Below are 16757 nucleotides of genomic sequence, written 5' to 3'. Positions count from 1 at the left end.
CTCTCCCTTCCCTATAAACAGCAGAGGACCTTAGGTCAACCAAGATGTTGCATGAGAAAATAGCAAAGTAAATTGAAAATTTGTTTCATAATTTGTTTCATGAAAACTTTGCTCATGGTCTGGAAATTCTAATCTTTATTGTGGTAAATATTCAGTTCTTTCTCTGAAAAGAATGTTTTTTTGTATGCCCAAGATCTCAAACAAAACTCTGAAAAAATACCCACAGAGGCTTTTCTGAAAACATAAGGATTTTTTCTTCAGTAGTTACAACAAATTCTGGAATTCATGTTCAATGCGATAAATAAATGAAAAGAACAGTCATAATTTGTGCCAGGAACTTAACCCAGCTAGCTCATAAAAAAGACTTGATTAACCATATGTTCCTTGGCATAGAGAAGACAATAAACTATTTGGGCACAATATATTCAGAATTCAGCAAGCATTTTAACTGCTGCCACAAGTTACTTCAAAATTTACAGTCATAGGCACTTTAATTCTTTGACCTTAGGAAGTTATTAGCTGCAATGAATTGCTCAAAACATAGGGTAAAAAGTGAGTGAAATGGGAATACCACAAAATATTCCTAGAATTTCCTTTTTATTCCTCAGAGTTTTCAGGTTTAGGATGTATGTGTGAGAGTGTTACCATTTTTAAAAAAATGAGAGCTTTAAAAGGCGATGGAGGGGAAAGATAGTATAAGAAAAGTAATTCTTTTCTTTGCAAATACTTTGTGCCAGAATAGACATGGTAACAGACAATAGTCATGGCTCTGACAAAATCCTGAAATTCAAGATTCCAATATATAAGCCACATCAACCAGATTTTCTTATCAGATCTACAGCTTGTATGCACAGCAAACTAATGAAATGGATATTTGTTTATTATATCATACTTCAGGATGTGACCGGGTCATCTCAGATCCTCTTCTTTCTGGCTAAATGGGGCACTGCATTCTCATCATGTTTCATTATAACTGTTGATTTTATATTTTCCTCCAGATCCCTGATAAAAACGTTAGGCAGTATACAATCAATCCCTTCAGTCCTGCTTAAAACACAGGACATAGGTGCCTACTCCTTATTTAAAAGTAATATGAGAGCCATCAGCCAACTCCTATTCTATTTAAAGTGTATCATTTCAAATTTGTATCACATCTTTTTTTAATCAAAATATCAAGTTCCAAAAAAAATTGACTTTGATTTCCAGTGTCCCCTGCCTGCTTTTAAATACATCCTTGCATCATTACTTTTGTCGAGCAAGATCTACTTTCCATTAACTCCAACTGACTGCATTAATTATATTATATTCTTTCAGTTTCCGATTAACCAAGTCGCATAAGAACCATTTAATCACTTGCCTGGGATCAGCATCACACTGGTAAGAATACAAATACTTTCTTTCACTCATTGCTTTTCCAATATTGGAACAGTTTCAACATTATGCCATTTTTTGGAAGCTACTAGTTCTGTTTTACAAACAAGGTGTTTGAAGGTGTTTTCTGTTTGTTTGTTTTCCTGTTGTGGCTTGGTTTTAGGAAACCTAACAGGGCTAGTTTTTTAAAACTGTAAGTCTTTTGCAGGCTACTATTTCATCTCTTACTTTTATTTTATCTCTCAGTATAAGAGAGTAATTGCAAAATGCACATAAACAGGATGCTTGCTTTGACAGTCAGAAGGGTCTCCGAGCATCATCTCCTCCAAGCATGGAGAATAAAACTAGAATCATAGTATGAATTCACAAAAGCTGGAGTTTATTAATATTTCTTGAAAAAAGCCCATCTTTTGCTCTGACTTCTCAAACATAACTAAAATAAACATTTTTGCTAGTATATGAATGAATTTGAAGACAAAATGTTGGATTTTCAAAGACACCTGACTACATAAAAAGTTTCTGACACCAACCGTGCTGCCAAGCAAAATTTACAAGCTCTTAGGATCAACTCCATCATTTAGAAGTTGCATTATGTTTCATGACCAGTAATGACTCCAAGTAATTACTCAGTTTTTCTTACAATTTAAGTTCAATACATACAAATTAGTCTGGAAATATCAGCCTGTAAAGCATACCTGTACATTTAAGTGTATGTTAAGTGTTTTTGATAGAACAACTCACACAACCATCTTATCTTACTGAGTTGGAGACACAAAGGACTAAAAATAAAAAAATAAATAAAAATTAGTGACTATTCTATTGAATTAATAATGTGATAAATGTTGTCCTTGATTATATTTCCAGAAAAAATAATCACATACTTCCTATATTCTCTGCAATAGTAAACACTAACTAAACAGTACAGACATTAGAAATAATTTAGTTTTCTAGGTGACAGTGATATAAACCTGAGAGGCTCTTGGGGTTTGAAATTAAATTTCAAAAGCACATATACAGTATCTCATATTTCCACTAGTCAAGTGACATGATAAACCACAGAACAATTTAAAGTACTCTTTTTTTTGGAGGAGGTCTCTGACTCAATATTATGTAGCTGACTGCCACAAAGAAAGGACGCTAACTAATATTAGCATGAAGAAAATTTAATTTCTATCACTGAGCACTGATGCCACACATTTAAATCAGTAAGAATGCTGGGTGATATCTGCTGATAATTCTGAAGATTCAGATATTATGAACAGAAACACTACGGAAGTTCCTTTTCTTGAAGTGTTATTTTATCCTAATAAAATTAGCATGTTATTAAAAGAGGCCAGACAATTAATATGCAGTTTTCTGCAAGCTGAACTCTTAATTAGGCTAATCATTTAGAAGACACAGGAAATAAAGGAGTTAATTTAGGCAGTCTGTACATGAAAAGAATTAAAAGTTAACGTTAATCATGCACCAAATAAAAATGAAGCCAGATGGCATAACCTGTGAAAAAAACTCAAAATTTTCATTTTCCAAAAATTGTAATGTGAGCAGCATCTTGTCTACTAATTAGCAGAACTTGATGATCCCACTTTCAGTATATTTAACATATGTACACGTGTAACATATGTATTTGAGCATATGTACAACTTTATATAATAAATATTGAGAGAAATACCATACCGTTTATTTGATCTTTTTTCTGAAAGCCCTCATATAGCATCGGAGGAAGTATACAATACTGTATACAATACATATACACAATATATTCCTAATCAACCAGGAATGTTACTTACATGTAGAGTGAAAGTGAACAACAACATTTTTATAGTAATACTGTGGTAATGCCTAGAAATTCAGTCAAGTAACACAAACCTGCAGTGCCATACACTGTGGAAATCTGAAAGTCAGAGACAAAAGCCATGCCCTGAAGAACTTTTAACTCAACTATTAAACAAAATCCTCTGTTGCAGAACTCAACTATTAAACAAAATCCTCTGTTGCAGAAAGAAGAGAAACAACAAACCACTTAAATATCCCCATAAATAGACCTTAAAATAAAATGCTAAGTAAAAAAAAAAAAAAAAAGAGGGAGGAGGGGTGTTAGAAAAGTGTCAGAGGATTAGGAACATAGATTCTATATTCATAATTTGAGTATGATACTTGGTAAGCTCTTAGTCTTCAGAACATTTTGGGACTACAATACAAAATTCCATGCAAGACCAAAACAGCAGTCATGTTTATCTACATCTCTGTTTTCAGGATAAATCACTGCACCTAACCCCTCAAGAATCACTGCCTATACAAATCCTCACTTCTCATCTCCCACACCTTCTGTAAGCAGGAAGTAAATTATCTGGACTTAAACACCTGCTATGGTGTTAATTGGATTTATTACACCTTGAACTACGCTCTCATATGTGATTTGGTGGCTAGCTAGGCTATCTAATGCAAAAATAACACTGAAATAACAGGCTTAAAACCTGTAACTCTATATCTCTACACCAAGTACAGCCATCTAAGGAATTTTCTCTGAGCAACTTACAGCAAGAATTAGATGTCCTCTGAGTAGATATCTGTCCTCCTATTGCTCTTCATACATGATGTATCCACAATACTGAATGGTTACATTAATGTATGATAATTTGTGCTAACAATTTGCCATCAAACCACTTCCATCACTGGAGTGTAATGGCAATTCTATTTTTTTTCTGCATTCAGAGTAAGGAGAAATATTACTTAGAATATTTTTGCTTTTGTATCATGATGAACACAAGCCTTTGGTGCTCTTACAGAAAAGCTATTGCATGGATATTTCTCTGACCCTTCTGACCCTAAAATTTCTGTAAGCTCTATGATAAACCAAGTTTGCAAAAATATGTGTATTTTCTACAAAAAAGATGTATGATTTGTTAGAAATGGTGATGAAACCTAATGCTTTCATTATGTTCAATGTGAGAATTCTTGTTGCACTATCCATCAGCAACTACAAGTTTTCCCCGCATATTTCTAACCTGAAAAGACTGTCTACTTGAAGTACAACACTAGAAAAGCCAAAGAATCAAACTAGTCAAGACGCAAATTTTTAATTAGCAAAACTGAATTTCAGACTGAAAATAAGTCTTCATGTTAAAGTTAGATGTCATCAACTCACCGTGTAGGTAGTCAGAGAGATCTTCATTAAAATGATGAGATAGATTAATATTTGATGTACTTGTTCTTCAGGCTTCTGCTGATTCTGTCCCAAAGAGACTACGAAGCAATGAATCAAGACAAATTGCAATGCAAATTGTAGCTCTTTGCAGCTTACTAATTCCTTCTTCACTGTATGCCTTTGGTAAACTTACGTTTAAAAAAAATTAAAAAAAAATGCAAGATTCAAAGTCCTTAACACACACACACACAAAAAAAGTGCTGTTGTGGGTTCTAGCAGGCAGTCAATATGAACCTTAAGTAGCCAAATCTTTGTTTAGTTATTATTGCAGCTATTATCCTTACCAATGCAGTGTGAGCTACTGTGTTAGCTCCATCAAAGAGGATGAAGTTATCAGTGGAAACACTTCTGTTGATACAGGAGAAGACATTAGGAACCATCCCCATGCATTTTGCAACACTAGTTGTGTTTATATTATGACATCAGGCTGAACTGCTACCTGAAATTATGACACCATTTATATAGTCTTGATGCTCAGGGACCCATGGACCTTGGTGCTCATGGCCTCATGGACCTATTAAAACAAGTCCAGAGGAGGGCCACAAAGATTATCAAGGAGCTAGAGAACCTCTTTTACAAAGACAGGCTGAAGGAGTTGAGGTTGTTCAGCCTGGAGAAGAGAAGGCTAGGGGGAGACCTTAGAGAGGCCTTCCAGTACCTACAGGAAAGCTGGGGAGGGACTCCTTTTCAGGGAGTGGAATGACGGGACAAGGGGAATGGCTTTAAACTGAAAGAGGGTAGGCTTAGATTAGACACAAGGAAGAAGTTTTTACTCAGAGGGTGGTGAGGCACTGGAACAGGTTGCCCAGAGAGGTTGTGGATGCCCCATCCCTGGAGGTGTTCAAGGTCAGGCTGGATGGGGCTTTGGGCAACCTGGTCTGGTGGGAGGTGTCCCTGTCCATGGCAGGGGGTTGGAACTGGGTGGGCTTTAAGGTCTCTTCCAACCCAAACCATTCTATGATTCTACAACCTACTAGTCTTCGGTTTCCAGCTGAGTAGCCATTCCAGTTTCTTATTTTCTCTTGAAAGTGATCAGCAATTAACAAACCCTGATTCACTAATTATTAGTTTTGCTAAATACAAACAAAGTCTAACCCAACCACATACCATGCTATTGCATTGAGGAAAACTGTGAAAAGCTATAATGCCACACTACAGACTTAACAGACCAAACGTTTAATAACTGAGGGTTATCAGCAGGCATTAGTATATTAAGGACACTGAACTCTAGGGGCCAAAACAATCAGTCATGTCATTGAAATAACCAAGAAGCTAAGCCACAGTAACTGGAAAGGAAGAGATGATGAGGAATAGAGGTATGTTCAAAACTGGCAAGAGGATAGTAGGGATTAAATGTAGCAAGTAGACTAACATTTAGAAGTCCTCAAAAATACATCATTAAAACCTGTTACATGCATTTGAGGAAAGATATATTATTTTCTATATATACTTTTATATCTATCATCCAGACAGGCACATACACAGTTAATGTTAATTCTTCCAATGGAAAATAACTTAAGTGAGCCCAGTAATATAATAAAGAGCAAAGCAGTTCTTGGAACCATAAACATGGCTTTCAGCAAGCACTAAAGGAACTGAGTAAGAGCAGAAGCATACCTTTTATAATTTTAATTTTTATTAAGCCATTCCCTGCCAAAGAAAATAACTGAATGCTTCCAGGAGCTAGAAATATTTTCAAGGTCTATTAATAACAAGATGAACGTTTTTCATCTAATAAATATTCAGCTAATCTTCATTCAACCTATCACCTCATTCAGTGTAAACGAAAAAAAAAAAAGTACAAGCCAACACTGCATGCAAGAATTATTCAGATGCATAAATAAGGTAAGGTATTTAGACAATAGGGTGTGCTTTAAATATTGACTACACATCCAGAGACACCTCAGTTTTTAGGTATTGCAGATCACTTAGACAAGGGACAGTATTAGAAAGACAGGTAATTTCTTCAGGTATACAACATTTGCTTTTGTATCTGGCACATTCTACACAATCGTTTCTTTTGCCCTGGATTCAACTTCTGTGACATTCCTGGAAGTCGTACCTAGATTTTAGGTCATAGTGTAGGTACATATTCTTAGCCTGCCAGATTCAGACTTTTAATAAAAGCAGACCTATTATCAGTTCTTCAGAGATCATTTGATTTGTCCTTATGCAATGAGGCTGATTGAACACACTTGTATGTTTATCACAGCACCAGCTCCTCAGCAACACAGATCTACCAGAGAGCAGCATCCTACATTGCCATAGGTAAGTACTGTAGCCAGAGGAAATCTGGAACAGCGCTATTCTCCAGTACCACCAGCCTTCTCCCCAAACTGGATATCTAGTAAAAAGAAAAAAAAAGTTCTAAAGGGGAGTTTTGTACTTGCAAAAAATTAGATTTTAAAAGAGCTCCATGGAAGAACACTGAAATTCAGAAAAGACTTATTGTATTCTGTAATACCATGAGAAAATGCCACTCCATCTCCATCTTTTGTGGATTGCTCCTTATACCTAAAAAGTTACCATTACATTTCCTTAGTGCAAGTGTTGGTGATGTCCATAGTAGGAGAAAAAAAAAAAAAAAAAAGCATTACAAATTAACCAGGTCACTACAGAGTGCCTTTGCAACTCCTAGTTTAATTAAATCTTTAAAATGTAAATCTCAGTCTCTCTCATCAGAAGGTTGGACTGGCTTTAGCCCAGAGTGTCATACAATGATTAAGGTCTAATCCTTATTACACGGTTCGGCTAAGTAACAGCTTTGACTACCTCTCTAGCCAAAGTGGATAGAATCAATTGCAGACTAAGTGAGCAAGTATGTGGTAAATAGCCACAAAGAAAGTAACATTGGCTATACTACTTACACTAGCTGCAAAAGCGAATAATAATAGAAAAAGTAAAACATCCTCCTCAGAATCAGTTTCATGCAATCTTTTCTGTAAGAGAAGTCAAAGAAAAGAGTAAAAACAGTAACAAATCAGAGAAGCAGATGAGAAAAGAAACAGATGAAGACCAGACTTGAAAGGAAACTTAGGAAAGACAGCTTTTATAAACAAAAATGCCCCAGTCATATTAACTTTCTAATACCAGGGAGAAAAATATTTGGTCTGATGCTCTTATTATGTAACCAGGTTTAGTTAGTATACCAATTCAGATTATTTCAGTTTGAGATCAGCTTACTTTATAAAAGTTTAAACAATTATATGTGTTTCCAGATAGCTAAAAGGGTTTTCATGTCACTTACTTTATTATGCTATGATAAAGTCCCTAAGGAACTGAAGCAGAAGGCTCTTATTCAATTCACTGATAGGATCACATACTGGCCTTTTAAAAATTTACTGAAATTAAAAGCATATGTATATATGTAAGATATTGGTTTATTGGTTTGTTCTTCATTTATGCTATGTATCTTTAACAGACTAGCTGAGGTATGACACCTCAGGAAAAAAAAAAAAAAAAAAGGAATGGAGGGCAGGAGGAAACTTTTCTTTCCCCAAGGAGCAACTGAGAATGCTTAAAGTGGAGCTGCTTTTCTCTCTACTTTGAATAGAATTTGTCAGCTATTGGTGTACTGGTCCTACAACTAAACGAAACTAATTTTTTCCCTCTCTGTTTTGCTGATATGAAGTAATATCAAACTGCTAATAAAGCTTACTTTAGATGCACTGCTTCTTCTGTGTACAGTAGCCAAGTTACCCTGACAAACAAAATAGAACATGTTCCAAAGAGAAAGAATTATATTGGCTAGCCCAACACTTCAGAAGTACATACTGCATTTTGCTTCTCATGGGACTTCACCCATCCTTTTCAAATCCTCCACTTGTTTGGAGAGTGCATCCATTAGCACAGTAATTATTCTAGGGCTCTGCAGAGCTAAATGTCTTCGATCTTTAGCTCCTCTGCACTAGTGTCTTTTGCTAGTTGCTTTTTAAGGATAAACAGCCGATAAATAACCTTATTTGAGAAGACTGAAGCTTTAAATGCATTCTCCACATCAGTCAGACATTTCTCTTTACTGCTATAAAGATCCTTTTTAGCAAACACACACACCTATTCCATTCATCAATTAATGTAATTCATTTGGTATCTTAACCTTTTCAGCCCTATCATTTTCCTGCATTTTTTTATTGCTTTGTATTCTTTGAATACTCTTCCTTTTTCCATATTTTAATATATATTTCTATAACATTCAGATCTTTTGGGGTTTCTGGTTCAGTCTCACTGTTCTATCATTATTTTCCTGTCATCCCTCCACGTCAGGATAGCTTCAGTTCACAACTTCCTTCATTAGCAGTTAGATCTTCTGCATGATAGTTTTCCAGCAGATGGTCATCCTGTAAGTTCTCAGGTATGCTGAAGTCTTTTGACATCCCTTCATCCCTTTTTTTTAAAGGGTCATGAATTCTGACTTGCATTCATTTTCATCTAAATTCTTACTCAGTTTTTCATTTCAGGAAAGTCCTCCTTTCTACTAACCAGAGTCAAATCAAAGCTATCTCCCTTACTAGTTTTTCTACTTTTGAACAACAGATTTCCTACATATATGCTCAGTGCATTCCCTATAAACTTCAAGTCAATCCTTTGCATGTCATTCTCACTGATTTTGCTATCTCCTTTGCATTAGTGATTTGAATTAGATAGACTTCTACTATTCCAGGCGTCAGAAAATGACAAATGAGGTAAAATGAGGATCTTCTGTTACGGCTGATTTCACTTGATCTTGAGTGTCAATTGGCTCTCAAATTTGAATTCTATATTTGACATTGAAGGTAGTGAATACTGATATCTTGTTCTGTGATCTATGGGAATAAAGACAAAAGGCAGTAGGAATCCAGCACAAAGAACAGAATCTCTCTCAAAGCTCCTGAATTTCAGGTTGCTATTGAACATCCATAAGACTGAATAGGGAATATGGTGTTCTGTGGGAATTTACAAGAAATTTTGGTAGCAGTCTATAATATCTAGAGAATGTTTCTTTGTAACAAATGAAATATTTTGGTACACTTCACTTTAGTGTTTTCACAGTGTTTTTTTTAAAGCCTGTCTAATTCTCATTCCATTAAATCTATCATTACTTTCACTGACGTAGGCTTTAATTTTTTCTAGTTTTTCCTCTGCTTTGAACACCTATATATGTTAACCTCTCGATGACAGCTGGTACTAAGAAGTGCTGAACTGGCTAGTGAAATTTGAATACCAGGAACTGGATTCATTGCTTCCATTTGTTTCCTCAGTCAACATAACCTAAGGAAAAGTTCATTAACTTTGAAAACGTACTGTAGTCAGGCACCATCTTTGATCAGAAGTCTAATTTGAAAATATTATGCTTAAAATAGAATTTCATACGGTCAATTCCAGAATTGTTATTTGAAGTTTTATGCAAATTGCATGTATGCTTAGGGACTGTACAGGCATATTTTAAACATATGTAAAAGGATATTGAGATCCATTATTATTACACCTTCTACTTATTGTTGTGAATGATCCATTCCCTGCAGAATAGCACTTCACTTCCTTCAGCATTCAATTAGTTTATTGTACTCAGTATTTATTGCTGAAGTATAGTTAAAAAGTGTATTTTAGAAGAAACCTGTATGTCACAGTGGAATAACAATAAACTATAGTCCAAATACCGATGAGAGGTGAGACATTAAAGGACATCTCATTCATCATAAAAGTATTGTACATTAAGCTCTCAGTTTATTTTCTACTTAACTCTAGCTGAAATCACGTTCCTATAGCAACTCCACAAACAAATAGATATGCCTGGAAGAGATATTTACCAGTAAGGTTTCTGGCATCCAGTGTGTACAGGGAGGGCACTGCAATTTAACAACATCTTTGGGTAGTAGCTTCCATTTAAGGATTGCCAAAAAAAAACCCCTCTCCATTCCTTTAGGGGAATTATGGTCCTGTCTGTTCAGCCATCTCAAGAGCCTTACTGTTATGCACAACCATCTCTGCCTCACTGTTAGCAACCTCTTTACTTAAATCCCAATCTCATCAATTTCAGCTGGAAACATCAGCTACTTGATCATGACACTGAAAATAAAAAACGTCATTGCATCTCCCAAGGTCCTTATAACCTTTTTCCTTTCATCGAGCATCTGAAAAATATTTTCATCATGAAAACACTGTGATGGAAAATGTAATGTCTGACAAGTAAGAAATTAAATGCTTTTGTGGTGTTTAAGAATAACCTTCTCAACAAACAAACAAAAAAAATGGTCTCCATTCCTTCTTTATACTTCCTAAAAGCATTAGGACATTGGGATTAGGATGACAGTAGATATAATATGTAAAGAATGCAATGGCTTCTCTAAAGGCCACAGATATCTTGATGGATTTTCAAAAAATTCAGCCCCCCGAAGTATCAATTTTTAAAAGACTCATGATCTGCAAGCTACTTTTTCAAATGATCTAGCAGATCTTCAACTGGAAAAAATATTTTGCAATGAGAAAATTCGCCGTAAGTCTGAGAAAATCACCTCTAAACAGAACAGTTATATTCTAGAGCTGTATTAGGTCCATGAAACTATAAACCCAAATGGCAGCTTCACACATGCAAAAGAAATTGATACCCATTCCTTTGGACTCCTTGGAAAGCATTGCCTAGGTTGGCATTTAATCTCGTGGCCCCTCAAAGAGCTTTCTAAACTTTGCTTTGCAATTTCTAGAATCAGAAGAAAATAAAGTATTAAAACACAGGATCTTGGACAAGTCTCAAGAAGGCTTCTGAGGTGATTTCACTGGCACCATGCTTGTTAGGTGACAGTTCTTGCTGCAAAAACTATTTATTTCTAAGCAAAGCAAATAATTTTGAAGCAGCACCACAATTTATCTGCTATTTAATAGACATTTTTAATCAAATTTACACTATTATGGAAATCTGGAACAGTTAAAATATTAATTATTTGCAATAGAACTTACTAGCCTTGTCTTCATTATTCACACTGTAGAATAGAAATTTTGCTAGTTAAGATTAAAAAAAAAGAAAATATGTTACAGCAAACACTGCAAAAGGCAGACAGAGAGGAGGCGGATTATTTATAGCCTTGGTTATAGCACACTGGTATAGGGGTTATGAACAAGGCCTTCTGTCAACTAATTCTCAAAATGATTTAGTTACTATTTAGCCAGGAATAGAGCTCCTACAGAGAGCTTTACAGACACCACAGTGATGCTCCAGGTGGCAATACAAAAAATAGCACTAGGCTGTAGAAATAACACTGGTAATACTCAGTCCTAAATAGCATTGAACTTTATTCTGACACACACTAAGCACTTACTTTGTACCAGTCTATCCTCACTGATTTCAGTAGGGCTGGTCATGACTGACCTGGAGAAAGACAGATGAAACCCAGCCTTTTCACTTTGTTCCCATAGATCACAGAACAAGGTATCAATATTCACTACCTTCAATGTCAAATATAGAAATCGAATTTGAGAGCCAACTGACACTCAAGTGAAATCAGTCATAATGGGAGATCCTCATTTGTCTGTCTAATTCAAACCATTAATGCAAAGTGCCACAGTCTTCAAAAGAAGATACAAAATATCATGGAATTCCACAGACTGCAAACTATTCTCAGCTGAATGCAGCAGGAGATCCATATATCTCAGAAGAGAAGATCCTAAAAACACTACCTGATAAGCAGGAAAACATTACTGTGTAGAACATTTATTTGTTTGTACTCAATGTAGCACTGGGTTTAGCAATCTTCCACTGACTGATCTTGTGAACTGATAATCTAGCATACAAATAATAAGACTAATACAAATAAGACTAATACTTCAAAGTAAAAATGGATCAGAATGGTGAGGGATAAAATGGGAGGTGATAATCAGAGGAAAAGGGAAGACAGAAAACCTTATGAAACCATAGTTCTTCATCCGTCATGGCTACACTATAAAACATCCTGGACCACAAACAAAAATAACTTTTCAAGCTAAGTGATTCATGTGCTACTACTTTAAAATCTACCTAATCAATTAAGCAGAAAGATCTTCAAGCTCATTAAAAGTAAGGATTCTATCCCTTAAGAATCAACAAAGCTGGGTCACCCCAAACTAGTAAACAGCTTCCTGGGATGATAAACCTCTATGTCGCATATCATCTTGCATTGGACATCCTATATGAACAGCGTAGCAGAGATTTTCTTTGAAATCCACTGATTTGAACTCACCCACTAAATCAAGACAAAATTAAAATAACATATTGTTTAATCTGATGTTGATGATCTTTCTTTTTTAGGCTTTCCTGGTACTTTCTGCCTCTGCAGGCATCATGGCAACGTTCTAACTTGCATGAGGATTATTCAGTCAGAATTTCATCAGACCATTAAGGGTGGGGAATTAAGAGTTTTACAACCCACAGCACATTTTCATCTTCAGCAAAGATTCAGATAAGAAAAGCACCAAATGACCTTTTTTTAAACAAGACAAGAAGCAGTAGAGCATTTAGAATATTTCTATCCTTTTTTATATTTTCTTTTGCAACCAGCCATCTGTTTCATCCTAATCCAGCTACATAAAGAGGCTATAGTCTGAAGACTGTTCCTGGAAAGGATAAGGCCTTTAGACCTATGATACAGATGCTAAAACTCTAGTCAAGCAATGAAGACAAAAAGTTAGCCTGCCATATGTTAAAAAGGAGCTTTCTTAGCGGAAGGGCTTTGGAGATGGTCAGGTTTTTGTTTTGCATATGATTTTTAATCAGCATGTTCTACCTTAGATATCTCCTACATATGAATAATTTGGTATCTTGTTCTTCTGGTAGATCATACACCTTTATCATAAATCTGAGATTGACATGAAATAGCCTTGGTGATGTTTTGATACTGTAGCATACAGCTAGGAATTAAGAGATTTCACAAGAGAAAACATGGTAACCTGCCTTAAGGCGGGGAGGCGAGGCAGGACAGAAATCAAAATCCAGTGAGAGGGCTACCCTCCTTTGACAAAATCTTCATTAGATACACCATCTGAAGCAAGGACAGGGCTCAACAAGAGCACTGTCAAAACTCATGAGATAATACGAGCCGCAGCAGATCATGGTGCTCCCCCGCTTTTTATCCCCATCATCACTACTGAATGCCCATCAGAATCCAGGGCCTTCTCCATGCTACCCTTGAAACAAATTTTTACATGATTTAATTAATCTAGGGGCTATTTTAAACTATCCTTATCACATACAGCCAGTAATGACAGCAAACAGAGCATAGCCCAGAAGATGCACCTTCTGACAACAGACTGTCAGGCCTGCGTATTCCACCAAATTCCAAAATCTGTGAATTTGATACTCAGAGCAGCTGGACTTTTAACAAAGATTTCCAGTTCTCAAGACCATCCCTTTGAAAATTCTAAGCACAGATGTAGAAGGTTAAATAAATAAGAATCAAATTTATAGTTTTAAATAGGCACTACACCCAAAAAAAATTCCATCAAGAAGAAAATTAAATTACCAACACAAGTAACTGAAACTTAGATTACAGCTTTATAAAGATATAAAACAGACTTTCATGTCTATATATTGTCACTCAATTGGAAGGTTACAGAAAATTCCAGAAGTTCACAGAGCTGACAGATGAATTCTCATTTAGGTACATATTTAAGGTATTACAATTTCAAAGGAAATAGCGTATCTAGTTTCAAATGTTGAAAATAAAAAGAAAATGGAAGACTCACTGCAACATGCAATTTTAGATGTTTCTGAGAAAGGTATGTACTAATTCAAGGGAGAGTGAAGAAGCATACTTTTGTTAAACTGTCAAACTGGTAAAATCTTAAGAGTAACCACTTAACTTCTTATGTTAGTCACCACATCAGCATCTGTGATATGACTGATGCTGGAATGCATTTTTCTTTTGGAGACTGAATTAAAAATAGCAGAATATACTGCATTCTTCTGCTAACAGTTCTATGGGCAATGCAGAGATGGAAAGAAATACATAATTTTCCATTTAGAAAATATTAAATTAACTAAGTGTAGTTTGCTAGCTTTATAAATTAAAAGCTATAGCCAAAGTATTACACCAAAAAGGATGGCGTGTATCGTGTGTGAATATCTAAAAACAGTCAATTCATTGCCATAAAATAGACGGCTGCATACCATTCAAAGTTCCTTAGAAAGAGTTCAAACAACAGATGTTCTTGGAAAATAAATAAATAAACAAACAAGCTAATGTCTCCCAAACTGAGGAGAAATTAATTCTTAAGTTGTCCAGTTTCAACAGCAGAATGGTCTAAAAGCTTACCATACAAGACTTGGTCACAGCAGTCACACCAGTACACAAAGGGATGATCTCCTGGATAAAGTCTTTATATACACCAGCATACTCAACTGAGGGTATTCAACTGTCAGTAGGAAACAGGTAGTAAGAATACAAGCCCTGAAACATATCCATCCATGGAAAGAGCCTGCTGCAAGCAAACCCACAGTAAATTTACAGTACCTAGAGTTTATCATAAGTAAACCCACCTTCCCAGAACTCTTCTCAGTTCAAGACAATACAGAGAAGCAGAAAGAAGTAGCTAACATATTTAAGTAGCTAGTTGGTAAGCACAGAACTGCACAACTTCCACATTTAAAATTGATTTAAAAAATGTTTAAAGTTAAAAAAGAGTTTTAGCACTGTCAAATCCACATGTGCTTCGTGATACAAAGGATGTTAGCATTATTCATTAATTCAAACCTGTGTCAAGGGAAGAATAACTTAAATTCTATCCTTGATTTAGATTTGAAAAAACACCTTACTGGAAGAAAAAGAAAAAAAATTGTTAGTATCATATACTTCTGACATTTTTTTTTTCTCCTAAAAATATAATCAGAATGACACCAGGGAATATGGAATGGACCATGGGAGCAAGTGAAGGAATTCAGGTATTTCAGGAATAGCTTCAAGTGTCACCTCTTCCCTTTTTCCAGCTTTTTTATAAAATCCATCTTCAAGCATATTTTTTACTTGGATCCAGTGGTATACACATGAATCAAGTCACATTAGAGAAAATAGTTAATGTTTTGCTAAATCTAGATATGAGAAGCCCTTCCTCCCTAAACAACCATCTGAAAATATGCATTCTTTCTGATTGCCTTTCAGTTCATTGTCCCTCATGAGACTGTTTACCCAAACATGAGATTAACTGAATACTGGATCTTAAAATAGGTCATCTATCACCAAAAAGTACTTACTGGAGTAGACACACAGTTAATGCTTGTAGGTATTTGAGGCTGTGTTTATCCCACTTTACTTCATCTGAGTTATCGCCTGCCTCACACTTGGCTGCTGCAGCCTTAATCACAAAGAAATCCTGAAAGCTGTTTAAAGTTTGATGAACAAATACAATATATACGGAGCATTTATATAAAAGCTGAATATGGCTCAAGCTATGCCTTCATAAACAAGCAGCGTAGCACAAGAGAAATGGAGCTGCAAAGTAAAATAGCTGATGCTACTGGGAAGGGGGGGGGGGGGGGCGGAAGTTTACAAACAAATTAAAAAACGTGAAAAGCTGAAACCCTTTATTTCTCTATTAAAAAAAATCATAAGGTATCTCGGAAGACTTGGGGTTTACTAAGAAGGACACTACCAAAGGCATTTGATGATGCACCTCTTACACCAAGCTGCAGGTAGAAGGTGAATATCCAACTAGGCATTATCTCAGGAAGAGGTAAGTTGCAAGATAAAACACTTCACTGTTCACATACCACCTTTAGAAGACAGTATTACCTTGCTTCTACAGGACAACAGTAGATTTGAATTGGAGGATTTAGGCAGAGAGCCATTATAAGTAAATTTTCAAACACTTAGAAGAAGAGCTAGACAGTGTATATTTGAGCTAGATGGAATAGTTTATGCTACCTTAACATAAACAACTTTAAATTCTGATTCAAGTGGATCTAAAGCTAGAGGAGTTTAAACAAAACAATTTTGCCAGTGTGGATCAGATATAAATACCAAGGGTAATGGTATTACTATTCACACTTAAAAATAAAATATGTATTTTCCTAATATCCATGTCAGCTTTTCTGCCCCAAAGTATTTGACAAGCTATATTTAAATAAGAAAATCTCAGCTGATGCATATTTCCAAACAGGTACATCTATAATTCTTTTAAATCAGTACAGACAAAGATATTAAATACATACAGATACTATAGTATGAACTACTGCATG

At 35.4% G+C, this 16757-nt stretch overlaps 1 long non-coding RNA gene across 1 annotated transcript; it reads left to right on the top strand.

Annotated features, from left to right (window-relative positions):
• Positions 1–5558: 5558 nt before the first annotated feature.
• Positions 5559–16501, top strand: LOC121070100. Its single transcript, XR_005819888.1, has 4 exons — positions 5559–5895; positions 6792–6847; positions 15413–15464; positions 16132–16501. It is a non-coding gene; the product is annotated as an uncharacterized LOC121070100 (long non-coding RNA).
• The last annotated feature ends 256 nt before the right edge of the window (positions 16502–16757 follow it).

This window comes from Cygnus olor, chromosome 4, assembly GCF_009769625.2.
Source record: "Cygnus olor isolate bCygOlo1 chromosome 4, bCygOlo1.pri.v2, whole genome shotgun sequence".
NCBI classification, from domain to species: Eukaryota; Metazoa; Chordata; class Aves; order Anseriformes; family Anatidae; genus Cygnus; species Cygnus olor.
This window is presented reverse-complemented; position numbering and strand designations above follow the sequence as displayed.